This window comes from Diabrotica virgifera, chromosome 4 (assembly GCF_917563875.1).
Source record: "Diabrotica virgifera virgifera chromosome 4, PGI_DIABVI_V3a".
NCBI lineage: Eukaryota > Metazoa > Arthropoda > Insecta > Coleoptera > Chrysomelidae > Diabrotica > Diabrotica virgifera.
The window spans coordinates 60,982,693-60,995,967 of record NC_065446.1 but is presented as its reverse complement, the minus strand read 5'-3'; positions in this window follow the sequence as shown (position 1 = coordinate 60,995,967).

Below are 13,275 nucleotides of genomic sequence, written 5' to 3'. Positions count from 1 at the left end.
GAAATTTACGGCAAAGATATAAACAATAGGATCATAATTTTCAAACCATCACCTTTTTATTTTGTCCTCTTTCTCCACACCAATTTTCATATCTTTAAAATCCTCATAACATATATTATTATAATAAAAACTATCTATAATACGTGTGAAAATTGCCAAAAATAGCAAAATTCCAATCAAAAATTAGGTTGGAGAAAATGTAACCCTCAAAGTTCAAAATCGGTATACGTTAAAAAAATGCATTTTCTCGGCTTCCCATGGAACAATTGCCTTAATTCTTTTTTTGTTCCCAAGTAACTCGAGTAGAGCCATCGAACTAACGCATTACTAAACGTCAAGCTTGCTTTTGTTTTGTTATAATAAATTAATTTTTTTATTATAACACAATATTTTAATTTGTATAAATAAAAATTGTTTAAATAATTATACAGCTTTCAAATGAGAATATTTATGTTTTTAACTTTAAAAGGTACACTTGTAGTAAGTTTATCTAAAAAAAGCCTACAACTGGAAAAAATATGTAATTTTTTGTTCTTAGAAATAAATGAATCTATTATAACAAAACAAAAGCAAGTTTGACATTTAATAATGCGTTAGTTCGATGGCTCTACTAGGGTTATTAGGGAACAAAAAAAGAATGAAGGAAATTGCTCCATGGGAAGCCGAGAAAATGCATTTTGTTAACGTATACCGATTTTGAACTTTGAGGGTTACATTTTCTCCAACCTAATTTTTGAATGGAATTTTGCTATTTTTGGCAATTTTCACACGTATTATCGATAGTTTTTATTATAATAATATATGTTATGAGAATTTTAAAGATATGAAAATAGGTGTGGAGAAAGAGGACAAAAATAAAAAGGTGATGGTTTGATAATTATGATCCTATTGTTTATATCTTTGCCGTAAATTTCGGTCAAGTTTGACCGGTTGTGTCTCAGGAACCACTTATCATAATTAAACGTTTTTTCTTTTTAAAGAAGCGTCCTGCCGCTGCCTTTCGAGTACCGTTTTCATAATTTAATTTAGTTTAATATTTCCCGAGATATTCTATTTGTTTTTAAACCAAAAAATTGTTTATAAATTTAAAATATTCCTGAGGCCGCCTAAATAGTCCAATTTCAATTCTGTAAAGTACAATAGATAGGTATAGTATTCTTTTATGAAAAAATCATAGTTATTCTTCTGCATCATAATTATTGTCGTTATTATAGCGACCGTAAATTTTTAATTAATATTTTAATTGTTGCTAAATTGTTCACTCAATTTCCATAAACTTCTGGAATTATAATATATACGGAAAGGGCTTTTATGTTACCAAGTTATTTAATTACTGATTAACAACTACTTATCTAAAAGTTTAGTTGAAAATTAAAGATTTTGTTGGAAAAATCCGCTTTTTCCGGGGAAAGTTTTCGTCGAAGTAAATCGAAAAAAACACGTCTCTATGCAGAATTTAATTGCGATGAATTTTTATTTGAGTATTTTTGGTCTAAAGTTAAAATCTTTGAAGTTAAAGAGCAAAAATTGAAAAAAACATGATTTTTGGGCGCCATTTTGTTTATAAAAAAAGTAGCACACTATCTGCGGATTTTGCATATCTATATTATTAATACATACAATAATGAGATTCGATTTCAGCAATAAAATTGTTGGTAAATAACTTTTCCTTGTGTTTTGCTAATTAGCCCAGAGTAAATTAGGCTTTAATCAGAATGGAAAAATTTGAAACAAAAAAATGCTTGTTATTAACATAACACTTCACTCGGTGCTCTTTGGTTGACGAGCGATTATAATTTAATCTAATTTCAGAAACTGTCAATAAAGAAATTTGAACAACATTCATAAAATATGTACAATGTTACAATATACAGTGCTAATCAAGAGTCCTTTCCCCCTCGTATCTTTTGAACGGTTATACTTTTAATAGTGAAATTTAGAGGGAGGAAATAAACGGACGTAGGCTTGTCATCTATTAATAACAGGTGACGTAATAGTGACAGATGACGTTACAGAGCCACTGTGACCGATCATTTTAAATGGGACCTTATGGCAAGTGATATCTCTTTTGAAAGCTATTCAAAATACCTATTCAGTCATACTAATTTTTTTGGGTTTAAGTTGATTTTGATTTTGGTGTATAAATTAAAATAAATATAACATTGTAGTTTGGCATTTAATTAATAAAAATTCAAATGTCCGACTATTGTTTTTTTTTTGTCAAAAAAGTTGACGTTTTTCAGTTCTCTAGTAGTTTTTACGACAACGTCAGCCTTTTTGACAATAAGTAACCATAGGCGGAAGTTTGAATTTTTATTAATTAAATGCGAAACCACAATTTTATATTCATTTCGTTTTACTTTCATAGTAGTCCAGGGCGCATCTGTTTGGAGATGGACGTTGAGAGGTGACTCAAGTTTTTTTGCAGAAATTGCTTGAAAATAAGTCAATAATAATATTTGAGTTATCCTCCCTCTCAAAAAGGTCCGGAACATTGTTTAAATAATCAAAATGTCCAAAAATTAAGGAAAAATTCGATTTTTTTCTTCGTTTTTTGATTATAACTTTAAAAGTATTCATTTCCGAGAAAAGTTATACTGACATAAAACTTGAGTAATTAAATTTCCCATAATGTAAAATTGGTTAATAATTTAAAAAATTGTTACCCTAGTTGCAAAATAGCAATAATTGTGAACAAACCATACAAAAACAAGTATTCGCATTTTACGTTTTTCAAACATTTATGCTACACTTAGGACCTACATATTTCACCCAGAGAAACATTATGATACAGTAAAACAATACTGTAAATTTCATTAAGATCGGTTCAATAGATTTTGCAAAATAAATTTTGCAATCCAGCTTTCGCAAAAAAAATTTATTTTTTCAAAATGTTACAGGACTGAAAATAAAGCAGATAGCAAGTTAAATTTTTTTTTATTTATAGAAGTGTACTGTACCTTTCATTTGCAATTTGCAAAATTAAAATCGATTAATTACCACGGCGTCAGGAAATTTTTTACATAAACAATAATATTTGGTGCTACGCGCAGGACAGCGGTGTTCGATTCACACAAGTTGATTTCCACCAAAATTTCTTCCAACCTTTATCTAATATATTATTTTCTTACTCTATATTTTGTTGTATTTTAATATTTTAATTCCACCAAAATCAAACTAATTTTATTATTGTTTGTGAAATATTGTTTAAACAATTGCATATGTTTAAAAATAATAAACTTTTATTTTTTAAGTTAAAATATATGAAAAAGAAAGTTTTTGCTAACAAAAGTGTTATTTCAAAAGATAGAGTATGTGTTTTTATTTTGCAATAAACAAATTTATTTATTTATATCGAAATTTAATAAAAATTAAAATGTATCAATCATTATCAAAGGTCATTGGAATGCCAAATCAGAGCAAACTATCCGCTGTCCTGCGCGTAGCAACAATAATTAATGTTTATTTAAAAAAAATCCTGACGCCGTGGGGTTAATTGATTTTAATTTTGCAAAATTGTAAATGAAAGGTACAGTAGACTTCTATAAGCAAAAAAAATTTCAACTTGCTATCTGCTTTATTTTCAGTCCTGTAACATTTTGAAAAACTGAATTTTTTTTACGAAAGCTGGATTGCAAAATTTATTTTGCACAATCTGTAGAACCGATCTTAATGAAATTTACAGTACTGTTTTTCTGTATCATAACGTTTTTCTGGGTGAAATATGAAGGTCCTAAGTGTAGCATAAATGGTTGAAAAACGTAAAATACCAATACTTGTTTTTGTATTGGTTTTTCGCAATTATTGCTATTTTGAAACAAGGGTGACTATTTTTTAAATTTCTAACCAATTCTATATTGTAGAAAATTTAACTACGCAACTTTTATATTAGTACAACTTTTCTCGGAAATGAATAATTTTAAAGTTATAATCAAAAAACCAAGAAAAAGATCGAATTTTTCCTTAATTTTTTGACATTTTGATTATTTAAACAATGTTCCGGGCCTTTTTGAGAGGGAGGATAACTCAATTATTATTACTTTATTTATTTTCAAGCAATTTCTGCAAAAAAAATTGAGTCACCTCTCAACGTCCAAATGTACTAATATTTTTACAGATGCGCCCTGGTCTATAGTAAAATATCACAACACAATAGCTGGTTAAATTCTTAATTTAAAAATTTGAAAAAACTAAGGTAAAATAGACTTTTATTGTGTTTTAAAAATATCGCGTATGTATGTATCATCAATATTATCATGAAAATAATACTTAAAATATTCCATGTGATCTTTTTTGCTTGGACCTTATTACTGCGGACCTCCCGAAATGTCTATATTGAATATTGATATTTCTGAAGGTAAATGCTCAGCGAAATGTTTGAGTTCCTCTCGCATCCTAAGCCCGTACGAAATACGCACTAGGAGTGTCAAAGCAACTCCTGCAACTCGACGGGAACAGTATCACATGCGATGCTTTGTCTACATCGAGCCACTTCAGTTTAGTTTGTCAAGTGTAAAGGGTGTATTTGTGTATATTGTGTATAGGTAGAGAAAGATGACTTTTTATCTTGAAGAAAACAAAAGACAAGAGGAATATAATTTCCATTTTTCAATCCATGTATACTTAATAATTGAGTGAAAAAACGAGAACAGTATTCAAAAGTTCCGTCAACATACCAACTGGAAACAGTCGAAAGAAAACGAAATTTTGAAAAACATATTAATATAACAATATGATAATCTTTGTCATTTTTAATTATAATATTTTCTTTTCTATTTGTAATAATAGAAGATGAATCAAGATGTTTATGAAATTCATATATATTTTTCGGAAGTTTAATTAAAGAATTAGTGGTTCTAGCATAATATAAATTTTGTCTAACCCTATTAATATCATTGATAGGAAATGTCCCTATATTTGTCTTCTTAAGTTCTTAACAGATGAGCTTCATTGGTTTTTCGCTGAGATCTTCCACGGCTGCTCTATTTATTGAGTTGCTTACGACTTTTCTATTGTAAACTTCGGCAGATAACTTCTCGTGGTTATGATCTAATATTGATTCAATTATCGTATTTTCACATCCCTGTGTTTTCACAAATGCTTTGCAGGTTTTTTTAGTAGTACATGTTCACCGTTTTACTGTATCTTTGGCCAACATTTTTTGAAAACCGAATGTGTAACAGTATAACCATCAATTGATAATAGTGAAGGTTTGCCCTTTTGACTGACACTTATCGTTGATTCCATTACTTAGGATGTTATGACTTAAACACAATTTGATCTTGAAATCGACTAACTGACAAGCTTGAAATAGACGAACTGACTGATGCAAGAACTAATAAACTTTCAAATATTTATACAGCATTTAGCCAATTAATACAATATACAAAAGAGAATATAAACAAATAAAATATACCTATTTAGTTTACCTATTTAGTGCCCATTTAAATTACGATTTGGCAACATTGTGTCATTATACAGAGCTAATGATTAACGAAACGGAGACATTTCGATTGTACCTGGAAGGCATTTCATGTTTGAAAATATTTACCTGAAAAAGTGGGAGGCATTTCGATAACGCCGAATGAGACAACTCTTAAGTTGAGTTTGTTCATTTTGCGAATGTGTCTCCTATTAACGAATTTCTAGGTATTAGCAGAACTTATTGTGACAAAAATAATAAACCAATGAAAATTAATTCTTTTACATGCAAGTAAAAAACCTGAAGCCACGTGAAATATTAAATATTAAGTTATTCACTAAAAAATGATTTTTATTTTAAATCGTGATTTTATTTCTAATGCTTTGTATTCTCCAGGTGGTTCAGAAAATATTAACTCGACCCTTGGTTATTGTATTTTAAAAAGATATTGAATATATAGTCATGCAAGAAAATAGGTTGAAGCCTTCCATGTATCATCGTGGCGAAAAGTGTTTTCGGTAAGATCGTATTTTACATTCAGAATGTCGGTTCACCGAGGAAAAACGTGTCTAAAATTTCAAGTGAAAACTACCGCATCGTATGAAAGATTACCTGCCATTATATAATAGGATATCGCATTGAACATGTTCATTGCCGGAGATTAAATATTTCTCTAAGGTTTGTTCAGAAACAATAATAACGATAACTCTATACAATTAATAGGAATTAACTCTTAACCACTAACATACGGTATGACATACCGCACCGAAAATATAGTTGGTTGTAAAACGTGTTTTATAAAAGATTTCTAGGACACCATCTGTGTACGTTCAAGTGTTGGGTAATGGTACCTGCCCAGCCCGTACCTGCCCTCAACTGTTGCAGTTTTATGGGGAATTCTCACGACGAGGTCGAGGCTCGTGTTGAAGCGAGCTTCAAGTGGGTCCTGATTTAAACGTCGCGCGTCGGCAAAGAGAGATATAATATATATAATAGTGGAAATGAAAGAGAACGCAGATACCCTACAAGACGGTAAAATTAGTAATATTTACTTTGTGATAAAATGTCCCGAATATGTCCCGAAGAATACAGGCAACCAAAAAGTTGGCCGCCCTCAGTGGTGGAGTTAAAAATATTAGTTTGGTTTTTTAATTCTCACAATGACAAAAATTATAACAAAACGTAGTTTGACCATAAAATTACCACGCCACTGATCGTACCCTCGGCTGACGAGACATCCACACTATCCACAGGCTAATAAATTTTAGCATTTGGTGTTTTTTAGGGTCATAAATACCAAATTTTGACAGAAATTTCTCTATCTCTTCTTGCGTTTAATCTTTTTCACGTTGAGTTGAATCCCGTCTTCAGTTTTTATCTTTTTCTGTTACATTTTTTTATTTCACTCATAATGTCGCAACACGCTCTGTCAGTTTTCCTCTTTAGTATAGTTTAGTATTTGAGCTACGTTCACGTAAAGTTTTCTTGCGGTATCACGCACCGTATGCCAGTGTTTACGTTTCTATAGTTAAAGGCAGTCCAGTTTATCCTTTTGCTATTAGTACGGGAGCAAGTTCATTAATTTGTTATAGTTTCTTATGCTTTCTTTTTCTAGAAAGTGCTTTCAACGTTATTTTACTATTTTTTAGTTAACAGTATTCAAATTTTTCTTGTAATCCGGTTTTAAAAGATGCTGTAAGGACCTCAACCATTATTTTAATATTATGCATGCGTTCAAAATTTTCTTGAAAAAATAAAGTTTATTTTATTTGAAGCAGTATTTCATTCTACAGTAGTGTAAAGAATCATTCCCTAGTTTATATAAAAAACAAATACAGTGATGTAAGGCAAATTTATATTGAAAACAAAGGAGAATAGCCAACGGTATGACATACCGCATGTCAGAGAGTACCTCCTGAAACATCCACTTCAGTAGTTGAGGGTTAAATCAGATGGATATCGTCTACGTATCCCTCAAAAACTGTAGATCATTTTTTATAGAATAGAATAGAAATATGCTTTCTTGTCACTGAAAATTTTACAATTGTTACAAATCAACTGTACTAAATTTACAATCAAGATGCAGTAGAAATAAACAAACCAAACAAACCAAGACAAGTTAAATCCTACTAGGAGCACGGGGAGTGCAATTAGAACAAAAACATGCATTGTTTCGGAAAAATTCAAACAAGCTTATACAGTACAACCTGCCATATCCGGACCTGTCATATCCGGAACTCCCCATATCCGGACGGTTCTGCCATCCACATCTACCGAGAAAGACAGTCCTGCTGTTGTACAACACACCCTAAAAAACTAAAAGATGGCGAAATAAAATGTCTTTTTTGCCCCCAAATGTGACAACCCTCTGTCAGCCTATCGATCAAGGTATTATAGAATCTATAAAACGTGTCTATCGACGAAAGTTATTGCCGGTGTTGATTACTGGAATATATGAAGGAGAAGTGGTCTTGATATCCGGATTTTTTCATATCCGGATCGGTCTGTCGCCACATTGATCCGGATATGACAGGTTTTACTGTATTTTTCTAAAACTTTTTTTTGTTAGTTTATATACACGTTAAAGTAAAAAGTTCTACTCGCAGATTTGGCCGCTAATTGTTTATTATTTGTTTAAACAATAACAATTTTTTTGTATAAATAATTTTAAAAATATCGGTAAATTCATCATTTTACTTTGATCAAATATGTTTCTATTTTGTTTTTGATTATGCTGAATCCGAATATGGCATTGCAATTTGAAAATTCTTATACAGAAGCTCTTATACAGTATGTCTGCGTAGCTAAGAGCTACATGGAAAACTTTTTTATTATCAATTTTACGAAAAAAAGTTATTCTTCATAAAATGCTCTGGATAGTCAAAAATCTAAAACTTAACCATCAGACATCAAATTTTATCAATTTTGTACGAGTTATATCAAAAATATAAATTTCGTTAAGGAGTAAAGTACCTTTATATTCCAGAATATTAAAAAATGATATGATGAAAAGTTGTTTGAAATTAAAAACTATGTTTAAATATACAATTACATCATTCTAATCGGAATTTTTTTTTAATTTTTTCTAAAATTACGGATACTCATCATCATTTTATTACAATTATGATAACTATTTTACTATTACTTTTATGAAAAAAAGCTATTCTTCATAAAATGTTCTCCCTGATCTAAAATCTAAGATACAACCGTCAGATATCAAACTTTTTTAATTTTATACGACGTATGTAAAAAATATGAATTTTTCTTAAGAGTCAAGTGCCTTTATTATTCACAATATTTTAATTAGAAGGATGTTATTGAACACCAAAACAAATTTTTTAGTTCTAAACAACTTTTCTTTATAACAATTTTCGATATTGTGAAATGTAAAGGTACTTTACTCTTGAGTGAAATTCATATTTTTTGACATACCTCATATAAAATTAATTAAATTTGATATTTGATGATTGCATCTTAGATATATACGATGCAGAGTATTTTATAAAGAATAACCTTTTTCGTAAAACTGATAATAAAAAAGTTATCAATAGGTTCAAAGTTACGGAGACATACCGTATAAGAGCTAAAAAAAATTTTTTTTTGCTGAACATTTATTATTGTTGAAGCTTATTATTAAATGTATTTTAGGTAAGTTTTACAGAAAAAAGTTTTGATCACTTTGTATAAACATTTTTTATAAACATTATAATGTATAAACATTTTTTTAGCTGGTAATTTTCGGTTTTTGTATTACAATTTTGTTATCTTTCTTAATTTTCTCAAAAATGAATAGTGTATTTCATTTCTAAAGTAAAATAATTTCATGCATTTTAAAGACTTCATCCCAAGCTTTAAAAAAGCACTTATAAAACTGTAATGGATCTGTTCAAACTTAAGTAATACCATCTTAAAATGGTGGTAATTCTATAAAACTACCAAGATTTCAAAAATTACATTTTTTGAGACGTCATATCATTTGAATTAATTTTTTTGAATAAAACATCATTTAGTAAGATGCTTGAAAGGTAAGTTGTGCAAAATTGAGAGCTTTATAAGATAAATTGTATTAGTTAAACATTTTTAAATCATTTTTAAACAAAATTCATGTAAGGCTCAATTTCCGCCCACACCGTACTTATGCCCATAAATTTTATTTCTTTTTATTATAACCATAAGATAGCTTAATTATTCTTCTTTCATGTTCAATTTGTAAAATTTTATTTCATCTATTAGTTAAAGAATTACATTAAAATAACTCAACCGTGCACTTCGCCGTACGCTACTTTACAGTGCGCCAATGTTTGTGAGAAGGGTGAGTTTAGTGTTGTAAATAAAAAATTATAGAAGATACAGATTTAATTTTAGAAAATTCTTTATATAAGATTTTTTTCGAAAAATTTTCTGAATTTTTTAATGGTCAAGTCAGTTTTTTTCTAAAATTTATATTTTCGGAGTTATTTAAAAAACATCTAATTTCGTAGTTCATTTGTTTAATAAAAAATGACGCACCCACTTCTCGAGTAAAACTTTTTGATATGTTGTTCATTAAATATTTCTTAATGAAATTACAAAAAGTTCTATCTTGTTTGATTTTTCCCGAAGTGAAAATATAATTTAAAATATATATGCATTGTAAATCACAACTCATGATTTTCCAAAGTATATACATTGTAAATAATTATGATTCTGATGTGCTCCTGCTCCTAGTAGGATCTAACGTGTCTTGGTTTGTTTATTTCTACTGCATCTTGATTGTAAATTTAGTATAATATACTGCTGTACTGATCTGGCTGTAATTAAGAAACAAGGGTAGAAGAGCTCCTTTGTAGGACAATGCTAATTTTTTATCCACGTTAAAAGAGAGTAAATTAGAGTCGGACCAGGTATTTATTTTAAGTAGATCAAAAGTTATAGTTGAAATATTAGAGTTGCTCCAAGTGATACTGGTATCATCAGCAAAGAGAAAAACAAATCCATCCATTTGTAAGAGTCTAACGATACAGCTTGTAAATATAAACTTAGTTCTGTACGCCAATGAGAGTATATTGCGAGCTCAAACGATTATACATAATTTTCCGTCGACGTCTTTTTAATAGTATGCTTTTTATATAGACAGGTTATTAGTTTTTCTAACGATTTACTTATTTTACGGCTTTAATCTGGGAAAACAGATATGTGCACAATAAAAGAACTTATAGCCGATGTACTTTTATTTTTAAAAACCATATTCTTTACGTTTTGCGTTCGATATTTTAAAAGGCACTAAAATGTAAAATGAATCAATAAATTAGGTATTTTCGTCCATATAGCCTTTTTGTATTTTTTGTCTCACAAGATTGAAATTTTTGGCAGTAACCAAGGTGACGTAAAAGCGGATTGCTTTTTTAAATACGAGTTTATTATTCATAGTATCATTAATTGCCACATATATTTCACGAATTTGTAACTACATATTTTGGATTGGGGATAAAATCTTTGACCTAAACGTTCCGATCTGCTGAGAAAGTTAATATCAAATTCTTCCAATATTTGAAGCACTGTTTGAGACAAAGAACAATACGGTTTTAACTGATAATGTATATTGCATTGATTTACTGTATTGTGATTTTACTGCCGTATTTGTACTCAAACAAATCACAAAAAGGCCATCGAGTACAATAAACCAGCATTTCTATGTTTTATAGACCTGACAAAGGCTTTCGATCGCATCCAAGTCGAAGACGTCCTACACTTACTCTATAGAAGAACATACCATCAATATTATAAAAACCATAGAAACATCTACTTCCATAATCGAATACAGGCAAAGATAAATCGAAAACAAACACAGTTTATACCAGTACAAAGCGGAGTCAGACAAGGTGACTCGTTAAGCCCACTTCTCTTTAATATAATAATGGACGAAATAATAGAAGCAGTACGTAAAGGTCATGGTTAGAAAATGGGGAACAAAGAAATCTAAATATTATGTTATGCAGACGACGTCGCATTAATCGCCGAGACAGAAGACGCTCGCCAAAGATTAACACACATTATATTCAATACAACAGCTAAGAAATACAAAATGATAATATATCAGGAGAAAAAACCAAATGTATGACAACCTTTAAATACCCACTACGATGTAAAATCGAAATTGATGGGAAAATAATAAAACAGGAAGCAAGGTTTATATATCTGGGAATAGATATAACCAGTTACGGAGATGTTAAAGAGGAAGTACGACAACAAAGCTTAAAAGCCAGTAAAGCGGCGGGATCTTTTAATGACACAATCTGGAAGAACAAATACCTAAGACAAGACAAAAAAGCAAGAAACTATAAAGCAGCAATTAGACCTGTATTAACATAAACGGCGGAGACAAGACCTGACACATCTAAAACGAGACGACTACTAGAAACAACAGAGTTGAAAATACTTCGACGAATATCAGGGAAAGGTCTGTAGAATAGGGAGAGAAGCGAAAATATAAGAAGATCATACAATGTAGAAGACATATATGGATGGGTAAAAAAACGGAAACAAGAGTGGAACGAACACATTAGTAGAATGGCAAAGGATAGGATAGTACGAATAGCACGAGATAAGTCACCAAATGGACGAAGAAGTATTGGCAGACCAATAAAAAATGGTGTGATAATTTAAACAATTTAGGAGGCTAAGATAGAAGAAGAAACTGGCCTTAAAGTCTATATACAAGAAGGAGAAAAAATAAGAAGTATTGATTTACTGAAATATACAAGTGTTAGCATAAAAATCAAAGACAATCACAAATTTTATTGTTCATCAATTGTACTATTACGTATCTACCGATAAGATCATTGTTCTGAATGAGAAAATATATTGCTTTACAGTGTAATCAAGAATTATATCCATGTTGATAATCACTGACGTCTGCATCTTTATTTACATTATAAATGATGACTGGTTTAATTGCTTCGATTGAAACATTCTTCTACTAACTTTTGTAGCATTTAAAAAATCTACACTCATTTAAGGTAACCTTTTTTAAAATATCCAATTTTCTAGTTCATCAAATCGAATCTATAATAAATATTCTAAACCCCGCTCTGTACATTTATATCAAAAGTGTTTGAGAAAACCTTGAAATGTGCAGAACTTTAAGTGTATTATTTAATTCAGGCTGAAAGAATTGCGTATAAGAAAATTTTTCATTCTATTTCGCGGAATATTATGTTTTAAGCTAGCGCAAACTTTCGAATCCAACCGATTCTGGTCTGGAATTTTCGATGGCGTGACATCCGGTTTTGCATGTAATAGGTAATGTTCAAAATGCACCGCCAAGAAAAGCGAAACCGGTTGGCTGAATGCTCTCTCACAGAAATCTTCCGATTGCGCGTCCCCCCGTCCCGGAGAGAAACGAATAAGTCAGTCGAGTACCACCTTTCGATACAAGAAGACATAATGTGAACAGTTAGCAGTTCCAAGACTCGGCAAAAATCCCACAGCAGATGCATTTTGGAAGGATTTGATCTTTTGTGAGATGTGCAGTACCGGATTAACCATTAGGCAAAGTAGGCAGTTGCCTAGGTGCCTCCGTCCCAATGGGAACCTCGTGTAACGGTCCACCCGTTATAATATCATTTTTAGTTCTTTAATTATTTTTGTAATTATTTTCTCTCGATCTCCCATTTTAAATTCTCTAATTTCTCGTAAAGGACTACTGACGTGACGTCATACTTCGGTGATGGAACGTACTATATACGCCACCTATCGAGCAATAGTCTTTCGTGTTGTGAGGTTGTCCTTGTGACAGACGAAAAGAACCTCGGCTCAGCTTTCACTTTTAGTTGGGAATTGTTCGGAGTGGCATGGGACAAAATTTAGTTCAA